At 49.4% G+C, this 13,604-nt stretch overlaps 1 long non-coding RNA gene across 1 annotated transcript; it reads right to left on the bottom strand.

Moving 5' to 3' along the window:
* Window positions 1-2,838: 2,838 nt before the first annotated feature.
* On the bottom strand, window positions 2,839-13,150 carry LOC149523560 (uncharacterized). The gene is made up of 3 exons (XR_016346903.1): window positions 12,871-13,150; window positions 12,374-12,432; window positions 2,839-3,008 (listed from the first exon to the last, which is right to left on the bottom strand). It is a non-coding gene; the product is annotated as an uncharacterized LOC149523560 (long non-coding RNA).
* Window positions 13,151-13,604: the final 454 nt, after the last annotated feature.

Below are 13,604 nucleotides of genomic sequence, written 5' to 3'. Positions count from 1 at the left end.
CCAAACCACCAGTTCTAGTCCAAGCTCATTAAGAGAGTAATTGAATTGAACATTTAATCTCTGGAGGCCTAGGGGGAAAGACAGTCGTCTTCTCCCATGTACATGAAGGTTTTTTTCAGGCAACACAATGTTCAGGCATCATAGAATCATAGAACTGGAAGAGACCTCAGAAGGTCATCAAGTCCAGCCCCCTGCTCTAGGCAGGACCAATTCCAATTCCATCCTGTCAAACCAGCAGGAACACATGTCATGCTGCCAACGGAGCAATCGCTCTTGAGACAAACCTGTAGCCCAGTGTTTCTTAACACTGTGAGGCAGTCAGAGATGTGCCACAGAGAACAACAGAGTTCAAAATGGCCGCCTTAAAGGGGGCAGGCCAACTTTTTTTTTTTTTTTGGCTCAATAATTTTTCCCTGGCCTCCTTTTTTTTTCCCCCTCAACAAAAAAATCCTTGGTGTTCTTCATAAAAACAAATTGTTTGGTATTCCTCCATCTTAAAAAGTTTAAGAAACGCTGCTGTAGTCAATGACCAGCCACGGTCTCGCCTAGCCACAGCCATGTTCCCCTTCCCTTCCGGTGACCGTGTCGTCTCCTGCATGCTCCCTGCTTAGTGATTTCATGGGCTACTTGCAAAGTGCTGCAAAACAGCCTGTCATTTCCACAGCCGGTCAACCCGCCTGAGCCCCATACTCAGCAGTTCCCATGATCTGCCAGCCTACATGGATTTCCTCTGGCGTTTTAAAGGCTGTTTGGGTGTTGAAATACATGAATTGGACTCATCATAATCATCAAAGCAAATCCCAGAGGAAAATGGCTTCCTTGCTGGTCAGGTGCCACCCAGGAGGGGGTTCTAATACTAATTGGAAGCAGTAGCCTAATTGACGTTTGTTTCCTCACTGTGGCCTAAGGCTTCATCACCACTCAACATTGAAGCAGTTTGACTAAGGCAGGCATGGGCAAGTTCTGGCCTGCGGGCCCAATGTAGCCTGCAAGCATTTTGATCTGGCCCATGGGCTGCCTTGTCGAGACGCCGAGGCAGGCTTTCTGCAACCCGAGGCTGCTCAAAACAGCTGGCAGCTCCCTCTAGGGGCTGCATGCCCCTAGCAGGAGAGAGTGGAGACTTTGCATGGGGACCTCAGCCCCAGGTCACAACCCTCTCCTTCACCCAAACTCCCTCCCTGACCCCACCCCCTCTCCTGCACCCCAGTCCCTTATCCCAAGCTTCCTTCTGCACACAACCAGACCCCCACACCCTCTCCATAGAAAAGTGCAGCCCTTCCCCACCTACCAAACTCTTGGAATGGTCCCCCCACCAAAAATTATTGCCCACCCCTGGAATAATGCCTTCCCTATACTGATGCAGAGCTTGATAGTCCAGAGGTCGATCTTCTGGGGTTTGCTTTAGCAGGGCTAGTAAGTCTAGTACTCATGGGGTCGCAAGGAATAAGGGAAGTTGACAAGAGAGTTTCTCGTAGCTGGAGTTGTGTATCTGAAATCAAATTTATCCCATCGTGTAGACCTGGCCTGAGGGTATAATATCTATAATCTATCTTCTACTGGGACCTCGGTTTAAATGATACATGCCCACACGCACAGTTACATTGCTATCGCACACCTTTATTTACACCAGTGCAAATCCCATGCCTTACCCGGGCCGTAACTATCCCGATGCAGGACTGTTGTTTGCTTCTCTTGCTCCCCTTTTCTTTAGAAGAAAGCTGATCTCCGTGGTTGTGCGTGTGAATGTAAAAAGTGCTGCTGCATTTTGTTTGCATGAGCAAATAGCCCTGGCAGTTGAAATGCAGACCTCTGAGCACATGTGCCGCTTGCCACGCCCTGACTAGCAGGTAGGGTTGCCAGATGGTTTCAACAAAAATATCGGACACACTTGACATTACAGCACAATCTACATTACATTTTATTTTGAAAATACCAGCCATTTATATATTCTCACTTATATTTTCTCAATTTATTTCCCGGACAGAAAGCTGACATATTGGACTGTCCAGTTCAAAAACTGAAATATTGGACTGTCTGGTTCAAACCCAACTAGCAGGGTGCACATGGGTAGCTGGAGGTGCACATGCTCAGATTTGCATTTGCAGCTTATTTGTCCAGGTCCAAAAAGGAGCAAGTTTCAAATACCGAAGAAAGAGCCTCTGACATACTTGATAACTTGTGTTGTGAGCCTTCCTGGTAGAGAAACGATTATAACTACTGCACAGAAGAACCTATTTGGAATTTCAGCAGCAATGCTGTCTAATGGTCTCAGCACAGCCCTGGGAGCTAAGAGCTCCTGGCTGTGTCTACACTGGCACCTTTTTCCGGAAATGCTTAAAACGGGACAGTTTTCCGTTATAAGTATTTCTGGAAAAAGAGCGTCTACATTGGCAGGATGCTTTTCCAGAAAAGCCCTTTTTCCGGAAAAGCGTCCGTGGCCAATGTAGATGCGCTTTTCCGGAAAAAAGCCCCGATCGTCATTTTCGCAATCGGGGCTTTTTTGCGGAAAAGACTACTGTGCTGTCTACACTGGCCCTTTTCCGGAACAGTTTTCCGGAAAAAGGACTTTTGCCCGAGTGGGAGCAGCATAGTTTTTCCGGAAAAGCAGCTGATTTCTTACAGCTGCTTTTCGCCACTGCTTTTCCGGAAATTCAAGGGGCCAGTGTAGACAGCTCACAGCTTATTCCGGAAAAGCGGCTGCTTTTCCAGAATAAGTGGCCCAGTGTAGACACAGCCCCTGTGTTCTAACCCAGCTGGCTCACTGTCTGAGCCAATCACGTCACTTCTCTGTCTCACAGGGCTGCTGGTAAGGGTGATGTGAATGAAGATCCACAATGCAAAGCGCTAGCACCTGAATTTAATTATTTGATCAATTCAGCTGGGGAGGAAGGGGGCTACGCTCCAGTCCGGTCAATTCATTTCCCCCAAAGCCTTTCGCAGCGGTTCCATTTTCATAAATTCGGTCATATTCCCTTCATCATAGGGCTGGCCAGAGTCCTCTGAGAAGCCTTGAGAAAGGAAGAACAAACATTTTGTAGGGGAAAGAGGTGGGGAAAGGCCTCATGCAACAACTGGCAGAAGCTGCTCCCCAGATGTTCCATGCACCAAGGTTACACCTTTGACTGTATTGACTTTCCTTCTCTTTGTTGAGATGGAAAATTCCCCTCCAGAAATCGGACTCCATCCCCAATGCAATTAGATGCAGCCTTTAATCTGTCATTATCACAAGATTGTGCGGGCTGCATGCATACTAATAAGTGAGTTTGATATTTGTACAAGCTTTTTTAGGATGAATAATTAAATTGACTTTAGCCATTAAACCTTGCCCATTAAGCTTTTAATGCAAGGATGTATTTTAATGGCTGAGGGCCATATCGCTTTCTTTATGGGGGGGGTCTTAATTAGGGTTTTAATGCATCCTGTTAGGAGCCTTTTGCAAGAGTATCAGTCATCGGTAGCATGATCTGAATGGCTGGAATTGAGTGTTTGGAGTATGTCTACTGCTTTCCCTCTGATCTCCAAGGATAAATTGTACTAGCAGCAGTAATCAGTGTCTTGAGTGTGATTCTTTTTTCAGTAGTCTGAGACCCTTGGCTAATAGATAATAAAAGCTGTAGAAGAGCTGAGCAGATACACCAAGTAATCTATCTGAGAGAGTCCGTCTGTCTGTCTGTTCAAGACTCCTAAACGCTAAGAGCTAGGACCACCAAATTCAGTATACAGCTTCCTCCTATCATAACTGAAAACAGAATGTGCCAGGAAAATGGGATGTGCCAGGAATGGAATTGCTTCTCAGGAAACCTAACAGAAAAGAGCCAGGTAGGTGACACTCCTCCCCACCCACCCTCTGAGACTGCCACCCTCCTGAGCCTTCCACCCCCCCAAGGAGCCATTTAGAAATTGAGCTTCTCCTCCCCCCCTCCTCCCCACACACAGATTCATAAAGGGACATTCCTGGCTGTTTCCCCTTTGTCAGGGAGTGAGGGGAAAGTGCAGTTTGCTTCATTCCTCATTCTGGCGGGGGTGTGGGGAACAGATGCATTTTGCGCTCACTCCCTGACAGGGACAGGAAGGGGAAGAGCAAACAGCCCTGAATCTTATGGGGCAGGGCTCCAGCTCCCCCTGCCCTCTTCCCTACAAACACACACACACAGAGTCCCCTGCCCTGAGCCCTTCCTCACCCCCCAACCCTGAATCCTGGATCCTCTACCACATCTCGTGCTCTCATTTGCACATTCTCGTCCGATCCTTTTTGTGGAAGAGGTTTTTGCGCACGAAAACTCCAGTGTTGACGGGGCCGTTTTGCGCAACAAAACCCTTTTGCACAAGAACCCTTATTCCAAAAAGGATCAGAAGAGAATATGCAAATGAGAGCACGAGGTATGCTAATTAGCGCTCCATTTGCATTTCCTTTTCCGCAAAAAAGTGGCAGTGTAGGCATAGCCTGAGGTTCCCCATCACTTGGAATCATTAACCCACGGAGGGAAATGTCTTTCTGAAAGAGATTCTAGTTCAACTGAGTGTCATGGAGCTCAGTGAAAGAATCACAGGGTGGCAGTGCTGGATTGAGACACGCCAAGGTCCTACAGCATGTCACATTTAAGAGGCCTGCTTGCATTGCCGAAAAATGTGTATTCTTCTCACAGAACGGTCATTGAAAACAGAAATAGTAACCTTTTATATTTGCATGTCTACCAGTACCTAGCTGAGGATGCAACTAAAACCTTATCATTTTTCTTATTTATTTAGAGGTCCCTCATAACCTGTATCTTAGTCAACGTGTGCAGAAATCCAGCACTGGCTGGGTGGGGTTCTGGGCTGTGTGGTGCCAGAGGGCAGCCTCGCTGTTCACAGTGGGCCCTTTTGACCTTTAAAATCTAGGACAAGACAGGAGACTTACCAGGGGGGTACCACCAACCTCAAGCATTCCAAAACCATGCGTCAGGCCCCCAAAATCGCCAGGTTGTCCGTAAGATCAGGAGACGTTTGTAAAATAATGAGTTTGGGGGTCTTTTTAGTGGCTCTCTGGTTGTTAAATGTTGAGGGTAATTCGCTTCATGGGTTCAAGCTCTTCCTTGCAACAAAGTCTAGAAAATGATTTGGGGGGAGGAGAGGCGGTCGAATGAAAGCGGAGAGTCACCTGACACCAACTGACCAAAATCCTGAAATTGGGGAATAAAATCGCTACCGGAGCTGGCAACACAGCCATGGGACTCCCAGTCTCAAGCACCAGACCTGCTCTGCAGGCAAATGCTCTATCCTCTGTCCCCACTCTAGAGGATCCCTTATCCTACCTTCCTAATAGGCGAGCCAGGTACATCCCTGGGACAGCCAGTATTGGCTGACCAGCTGCTGCCTGGGTGGGCAGAAAGGGGAAGACTTGAATCCGCCACCCTATGCTCTTCAGGCAAATGTCCTATCCTCTAAGCCAGTGTTTCTCATACTGCTCCAAGACATTTCCAGGGGCTCCACGAGGCTGACAAACTGGAAACATCGATAGGTACAACACATACAATCCATGGACCACTGGGGCGCCACATAAATTGTTATGTATGTAAAGGGCTCCGGAGCCCAAAAAGTTTGAGAACCGCTGCTCTAAGCCACTCCCGAGCCCAGCCCATCTTTAACTACAGCAACTACAAGGACAACAGAAATGATTCGAAGCTCAGGAGAATCATTGTTCCCTCTCTCCATGTACCTAGCTGTTCTTTAGCTTCCAGGACCTTTCGAAGGCCAGGTCAGCAGAATGTATGGTTCCCAATGGCTCCCCTCTCAAACAAACCCACCCTGCAGCTCCTAGCTAAAGACCTGTCATAGACAGGGTTACAGGGATTCTTCCTTGGAGGGTGGGATGCCATCAAACCAGAAGGGGGCCTTGGACTTCCAATGATTCTTGCTCCCTGATACAATAACAGACTGGAAGGTGAGAGACAGCTGATGATGGTCCCATCCTTCTTCTAGGAAGTGTGGATAAAATGTGGTGCTGCCATTCAGGGAGTTTAATTCCTCACAACATCCCGCATCAGCAAATGAATCCACCTGCTTGACACCTCGGCGCCCCACCTGGGCTGTGGGGCTTGCATTTCCTTGTCTCTCAGTGGTGCTAGGAGGCTTGATCTACTTGTGTGAGGTGCTGAAATTCTTGGGCGTTGAGAGCCAGGTAGGTTTAGGTTGGACATTAGGAAAAACTTCCTGTCAGGGTGGTTAAGGACTGGAATAAATTGCCTAGGGGGGTTGTGAAATCGTCATCACTGGAGATATTTAAGAGCAGGTTGGACCGACATCTATCTGGGATGATCTAGATCAGGGCTACTCAACACGCGGCCCACAGCCCAATTGTTTGCAGCCCACGGTGTGGTTTGGATTTACGTGGGGCTCAAAACGCAGCACACAGGTGGGAGCCAAAACAAAAAAGTCATCAATGTAACGATTTTCTGTTAATATGAGTTTTAGTAGTTAAATTCCTGGACTGTCATTGCTCATTAAAAGTGCTGTCATGAGGGTGGAAATGGATTAAATATTGCATTTTATTTTTAGAACTGACTTAAATGGGGGACAAAGAACTTGCCATAATCTTTGTATTCATGCCCTTCAGTGTGAAAGAAGCTATTTGCATATATTTGCATATATATTTGCATGTATATGCAACCAAACTTAAGTTGCGGCATGTGCTGTGCATATCATTGTGGCCCCCGGGGCTTCCACAGTTGAGTAGCTCTGATCTAGATGGTGCTTGGTCCTGCCGTGAGAGCAGAGGATTGGACTCGATGACCTCTCAGGTCCCTTCCAGTCCTAGGCTACTGGCATGATTTTGCGCAAATGCTTTTAACGGAAAAGTTTTTCCGTTAAAAGCATTTGCACAAAAGAGCGTCTAGATTGGCATGGATGCTTTTGCGCAAAAGCATCCGTGGCCAATCTAGACACAGTTTTGCGAGTCCAGTCCTCTGCTCGCCATTTTCGCAATCGGGGCTTTTTTGCGCAAAACAGTTCTTCCCTGTCTACACTGGCCCTCTTGCGCAAAAACATTTGTGCAAGAGGACTTGTCCCTGAGTGGGAGCATCATGGTATTTGCACAAGAACACTGACAATCTTACATTAGATCGTCAGTGTTCTTGCATAAATTCAAGCGGCCAGTGTAGACAGCTGGTAAGTTTTTGCGCAAAAGCGGGTACTTTTGCGCAAAATCTTGCCACTCTAGATGCACCCCTAGGCTGTGTCTAGACTGGCCAGTTTTTCCGGAAAATCAGCCGCTTTTCCGGAAAAACTTGCCAGCTGTCTACACTGGCCGATTGAATTTCCGCAAAAGCACTGACTTCCTACTGTAAGAAATCAGTGCCTTTTGCGGAAATACTATGCTGCTTCCGTTCGGGCAAAAGTCCCTTTTGCGCAAAACTTTTGCACAAAAGGGCCAGTGTAGACAGCTCAGATTTGTTTTGCGCAAAAAAGCCCCGATCGCGAAAATGGCGATCGGGGCTTTTTTGCGCAAAAGCGCATCTAGATTGGCCATGGACGCTTTTCCGCAAAAAGTGCTTTTGCGGAAAAGTGTCCGTGCCAATCTAGACGCTCTGTTCCAAAAATACTTTTAACGGAAAAGTTTTCTGTTAAAAGCATTTCCGGAAAATCATGCCAGTCTAGACGTAGCCCTAGTGTTCTGTGATTCTAAGAACAGGGTGGGGGTTTGTCTCCTCCGGTGGCTATTTTGAATTTAAACTAGAGCTGTAGACGTTTAAGGCTGGAAGGGAGCGTAGGGTGTGTCTAGACTACAGGGTTTTGTTGACAAAAGTCCACTTTTGTCGACAAAACTTTACCTGTGTCTACACTACCGCCGAGTTCTATCGACATAACGTCAACAGAACTTGGCAGTTTTGGCGACGGCGGTAAACCTCATTCTACAAGGAATAACGCCTTTTGTTGACAGAGTTCTGTCGACAGAAGGCGTTATTGCATCTACACCAGTGGTCCCCAACCTTTTGGGGCTGCTGGGCACCCAGGGCTGGGGCCGTGCATGCGTCGCGCACACGGGGCGGAGGCCGCGCACGCGCTGGGTGCCCGGGATCCGGGGGTGCAAGAATGGTTCAGGCCGTCCCTGGTCACTAGGAAGGTGCACATAAATGCCCCAGAGGGTGCCATGGCGCCCGCGGGCACCGCGTTGAGGACCACTGATCTACATTGTCCTTTGCGTCTACACTCTCATGTCGACAAAGCGGCTTGCTTTGTTGACAGAACTGGATGTAGACAGGACAGTATCTGTCCACAAAGCCTCTGTCGACAAAGTGTAGTCTAGCCGTACCCATAATGCTCATGTAGTCTGACTTCCTGCCCAGCACAGGCCGGAGCCTTCTGAGTTGTGTTCCTAAGTAACTGGAAGCCTGCCGTAAGCAAATAGGACAGACTCTCGCTCTTCTTGCCCTGGTCCTCGCATGCCCCGGGGGAATCGACGAGCTACAAAAAGCAAATCACACGGCGGCTCAGAGCACGTGGTGTGATAGAGCCAAGTGGAACCCGGGCCTTGCACATCCGGATGTTTGTTCTATGTCTAGCAAGCTGAGGACCAGATTCCCATGTCCTTAGAGGAAGGCAAAGGAGCCAAGCAGCCAGCTTAACTGGCAGGCCCATGCCTATGGCATTCTGCCGGGTCTCTTTGCAACCCCTGGTGGCGTGGCTGTGGCCAGGGAAAGGAGGGTGGGCAGGGTGTGCGCCAGATTATCCCAGCAGGCGGAAGGCCTGGGTGTAAATTAGAGTCACCTTCGGGCTACCCTACTTTGCTCCGGGGCTAGCCCAGCAAATCCCAAAAGGGTTGTAAAAAGCCATCTCTCCCTTCCCCCTCCCATTGCATTCTGCACCTCGCCCAGCAAACCAGGCCAAAGGAACGGGGCCACGGGCTCATTCTGCTGTGATTTAACCCTTTGCGGGCCAGTCACCAGACAGAGACTCTTCCACACAAGGAGGTGAGCCTATAAGAACGCCGGACTGACCATGGGTCAGCATACACTGGGAGACTGGGCTTCAATTCCCTGCTCTGCTCCAGACTGCCCATGTGACCTCAACAAGTCACTTTTCCAAGCTGTGCCTCAGTTTCCCATCTTCACATGGGGGGAAATAGCCTTGCCCTGCCTCACCGGGGCTTTGGGAGGTTGACGTCTAGGATGGGCTTGGCACTCCACTTGCAAAAAGTGCGAGGTGGTGTCAAGCCAGAGAGCCAAAGCCCAATAGGGTTATGGATTTGCTTCAAGACAGAGTCAATTAGGGTTAGATAGTTGCTTTGATTAATCTCACTACTATTACAGGCTTAATACTGCCAGATGGTTCCATAGCTACTGCAAAGTAATGCAACAATCCGCACAGGCAAAGCAATGCATATAAGAGCAACAGGCCCTTGGAATTGCTTACTCCCTTTCAGGTCTGTGGGAAGTCCCGTTCCAGTCACCTCACACCCAGCCACAGTGGATGTGGCTCCAGCTAGGGGGATTCAGGAAACCCTTCAAGGTCTAGGTCCCTGTGGAGACTCAATTGGGCACGGGACTTCCTAGACTAGTTATACTATTGGGGCTACGTCTACACTGGCAGCTTCTTGCACAAGATCGCTTTTGCGGAAGCGTTCTTGTGCAAAAACTCTTCCACAAGAGCGCGTCTACACTGGCATGTGCTTTTGCACAAGAGCATCCATGGCAGTGTAGACGCTCTCTTCTGCAAGAAAGCTCTGATGGCCATTTTAACCATAGGGGCTTCTTGTGCAAGAAAATCATGTTGCCTGTCTACACTGGCCAGTTCTGGAAGAACTCTTGTGCAAGAGGGCTTCTTCCTGAAAGGGAGTGTCAGAGTTCTCGTGCAAGAAGCCCTGATTTTCTACAGTACAACATCAGTTTACTTGTGCAAGAATGTGCGGCCAGTATAGACAAGCGGCATGTTTTTGCACAAGAACGTGCCAGTGTAGACACAGCCCAGTTGTTTACCAGGTGTGCACGTACCTGGCCCAACACCATTCTTTTCACTCTGATGCGCTGAAACTGAGGTCAAACTTATTTACCGCTTAGTAGGTTCCCAGCTCAAGGCCTGGGTTAGAGCTGATAAAGGCCGGCTGCTGTCTGGGCTTGCCGTGTGCCACAATATGCTAATCTGGGTCCAAGAGGGATGGAAACGTCCATTCTAAGCAGGACCCACATAGAACTTTCATGTGACAGGTGGGAGGGGCAAATCTTGCCAATGAGCCATCAGCCCCCGTGAAACTCTGCACAGAAGCCACCAGCCCAGCAAGCTCCTGCCCAGCAGCCTCAGCCTTGCCCTGTGGGCTCATGGGAATTTTCTTCCCTGCTGCACCCAGGTGTTCTGACACGGTCGCTTGAGCCAGGAAATTGTCACGTCCGGAGAGCAGGCGGGTGCTGGCTGGCTGCCTGAGATCGCTGTCGCTGTTCCCATCTCCCCGGCTAAGCAGAGCATGAAGGGCAGTGGAGGTTTGCCTGTTTGCCATTACCTTGTCAATCAGTCCAGCTTCTCATTAGGAAACCACCTTTCTGCCAGGTGTGCCCCGTAATGGGATTCACACGCGGCTGGATACCACCATGTCTCCAGCAGAATGTGCCCTGCTCTGTGCAGCCAGTCGGTGCAATAGGGTCTGGCCACGTTGGCTAGGATCTGAGGGCCATGCACATGCCCTCCTGTAAGTAGGGAGGGAGGCTCACTTTAGACTAGGGATGTTGAAGACTAGTAAGCATTTGCTTATCGGATAGTCTGTTGACTAGTCAATATCCTCCCCCCACTTGCTGCCTCTCTGAGATAGGAGAAAGGGTACTTCAAAGTGGCAGTGCCACACACTTTGAAACCCCACGGCAGCCGCTGTCCCTTTATAACGCCGCCTCTGCACAATTCAAAGGGGCAGCCACGGAGCCTGGAGTGAGCTAGAGACTCCCAGCTGACCCCGGGCTCCCTGCAGCATTTCCCCAGAACCTGGGATCAGCGGGGGAGTCCCCAGCTGACCCCAGGCTCCTAGCAGCATGCAGTGTCGCATGGAGCCCGGGTCAGTGGGGGACTCTGAGTCCCCTGCTGATCCAGGGCTCCATGGCTTTGAAATACACAAGAGCCTCTGCTGGCACACCATGTGCAGCCTGGAGTCAGAGGGACGTCCCGTTAGCCCCGGGCTGTATGCAGAGTTCCGCAGTCCTCCTTTGAAATGTACAAGAGCTCCAGCAGGGGCTCTTGTACATTTCAAAGGAGGAATGTGGAAGTGCTTATCGACTAGTCGATTAGTCAATTAACCGCATTTGAATACCCTTACTGTAGACGTGGATGTGTTCCCAGACTTGGGGATACCTTTAAAAAAAAACTAAACAAAAGTCTGGGGTTCTTAAGAAGAATTGTCTTGTGTACTAGAATAGCTGCAGGGGAGGCGGGTATGCCAGGAAGGGGAAGGCATTGCTTTCCCAAATCATCAGCCTGGCCCCACCTACTGTAGGCATGCTGTGGGGCGGAGTGTTACTGCCCCTGAATGCCCGCCCTCCCTGTGCTCTGGGGCTGGAGAGGCTGGGGCTATGCATCACCCCGCTCTCCCCATGGTGCTGGTGCGGGGCTTGGCTCCCATGGAGGTGGAGCCTGGATGGTAGGGGCGGGGCTGGGGAAGGGTTGAGGGCTGACCTCCTCCAGCCCTACCTTCACCCACCGCCCATGAACAGCTGAATAAACGGTGCTGTCTTGGCTGCATTGACCATCTCACACCCTAGCAGGCTGAGAAAACAAGGCGTGTGTGCTGGTTTGTCTTGTAATCCTCACTGTACTCAGTGTGTGAAACTGAGAAAATGCTAGTGGCCCCGAATTACATTGAGATATGGAATTGATATTAAATGTATTTCATATCATTCATATTTATTTTAAATGCCTTGAGCTGCTTATTTTTTCCTTCCTGCTTTGTCCCATTTCTACACATTTAGCAGTCAAAGGCCTGTGACAATGAATTCTAATGCTATCTACACTATCACATATATAAAGCACATTTCATGGTATCAGATTCCCCCAGGACTACATAGTCTGGCCACTGACATGCATCCAGCTCTGGGGAGGAACAGTGGAACCATTCACAGCAACAAAACACAATACCCCCATCCATAAAAATACTTCAACATGCACTTAACGCCTGCTAAATCTATGCATGCAAGCCTGCGTTTAGAGTTAAGCACACACCCAAGTGTTTTGCTGAAGCAGGGCCTAGCACAGTTCATAAGAAATCCTGTATCCCCTTGAAATTGTGGAGACATTTGGTTGACATTAGAGGGCAAGAATTGCCCTTCTGTTCTGATTTTGTATGTTCCTCGCACAATGGGTCTGTGACAGGGGCTCCGAGGTGTTGTGGTAATACAAATAAGTTAAAGATAACATATCCTACTTGACATTCACTTGACAGCTCCATAGTGGTAGAAATGTAGCTGTGTTAGTCTGGTGCAGCTGAAACAAAAAACAGGACTGTGTAGTACTTTAAAGACTAACAAGATGGTTTAATAGGTGATGAGCTTTCGTGGGCCAGACCCACTTCCTCCAGTCATTCTTAAACTTAGACATCAGCCCATCTGGTGCAACAGATCTGAGGCAGGATCCAAATTAAAGCTCCCAAATCACAAAGAATTGGGCTTGGGTTGGAATGGAACATCACCTCTTCTCTGCCTACCCTACTGCTCCTGAGAGCTGGCATGACTCATTGATGCACCATTTCTTATTTCCTCCCATCAGTCGCTTTGCCTTGTATCCGGCTCATCTGCTGCACCCACAATACTGTACAGCACCTGCTGATGGGACAGGAGCTCTGGTCGAACTGTGGACCCCAAGGCGAGGTAACCAAGTGACCAAGTCCAGCTGATGGTGAAAATCCCTGGAAAAAGATCTCACCTCGAGTGCAAGGTAAGTGTTCTTGTCCAGTCTAAAGTAGGATTTGGAGGCGATCAAGCCAGGGGAAAGGACCCTCTTCCTTCCAGCATTCGAGTAGGAATCTCTCTCCTGGAGACACAACACCACACCTCTTGGTCTAGCCATGTGGGAGATGACAGCTGTACACATGGAATGAGTTCAGCTGCGTTGTCGTCTAAGGCCTCAATGGTAGATCTTTCTAAGGCTCCCATCCCTTGGTCTAAGCATTGCGTTCTGGAGTATGTATGGAGCAGAGATGGGGTTCCAATCGAGGCCAGCTTTGTTGTTACCATACCTGTATTGTTGCTATGGCAACTGGGGACCACATAGGGTACCACGGTTACTGGCCCACCACAGAAGCGCAATATCTGATCGTCAGTTCCAAGCCCACTTTCTCTGTTGGCACAAGAAGCCGAGGAACGGAGAGTCGCTTTCTGAGGCTGCTCAGATGCACCAGTAAACCAAGGAGGGGCATCTGGAGGATGAAAATCGGAATGGGGCCCATTTCAACCTGGGCAATTCCAGCCTCTAGGAGCTGGGGGACATTTATCCACCTCCGGCCACCCCTCATCTGCAGCTCTTCCTGCTGCACTGGCTTTCAGGACAGGTGGCCCATTTTCCACAGCCCCTGGGACTGACCAGATGGTGCCCCCCTGCTTTGTGTCCAACATGCTTCTGGACTTTGTGTCTGCTTGGCACGCCTCTATCACTGCTGC

The sequence above is a fragment of the Pelodiscus sinensis genome, chromosome 15 (assembly GCF_052426305.1).
Source record: "Pelodiscus sinensis isolate ZL-2025 chromosome 15, ASM5242630v1, whole genome shotgun sequence".
Classification (NCBI taxonomy): Eukaryota; Metazoa; Chordata; order Testudines; family Trionychidae; genus Pelodiscus; species Pelodiscus sinensis.
The sequence above is the reverse complement of the archived record's forward strand: the minus strand, read 5'-3'. Positions and strand labels throughout refer to the sequence as shown.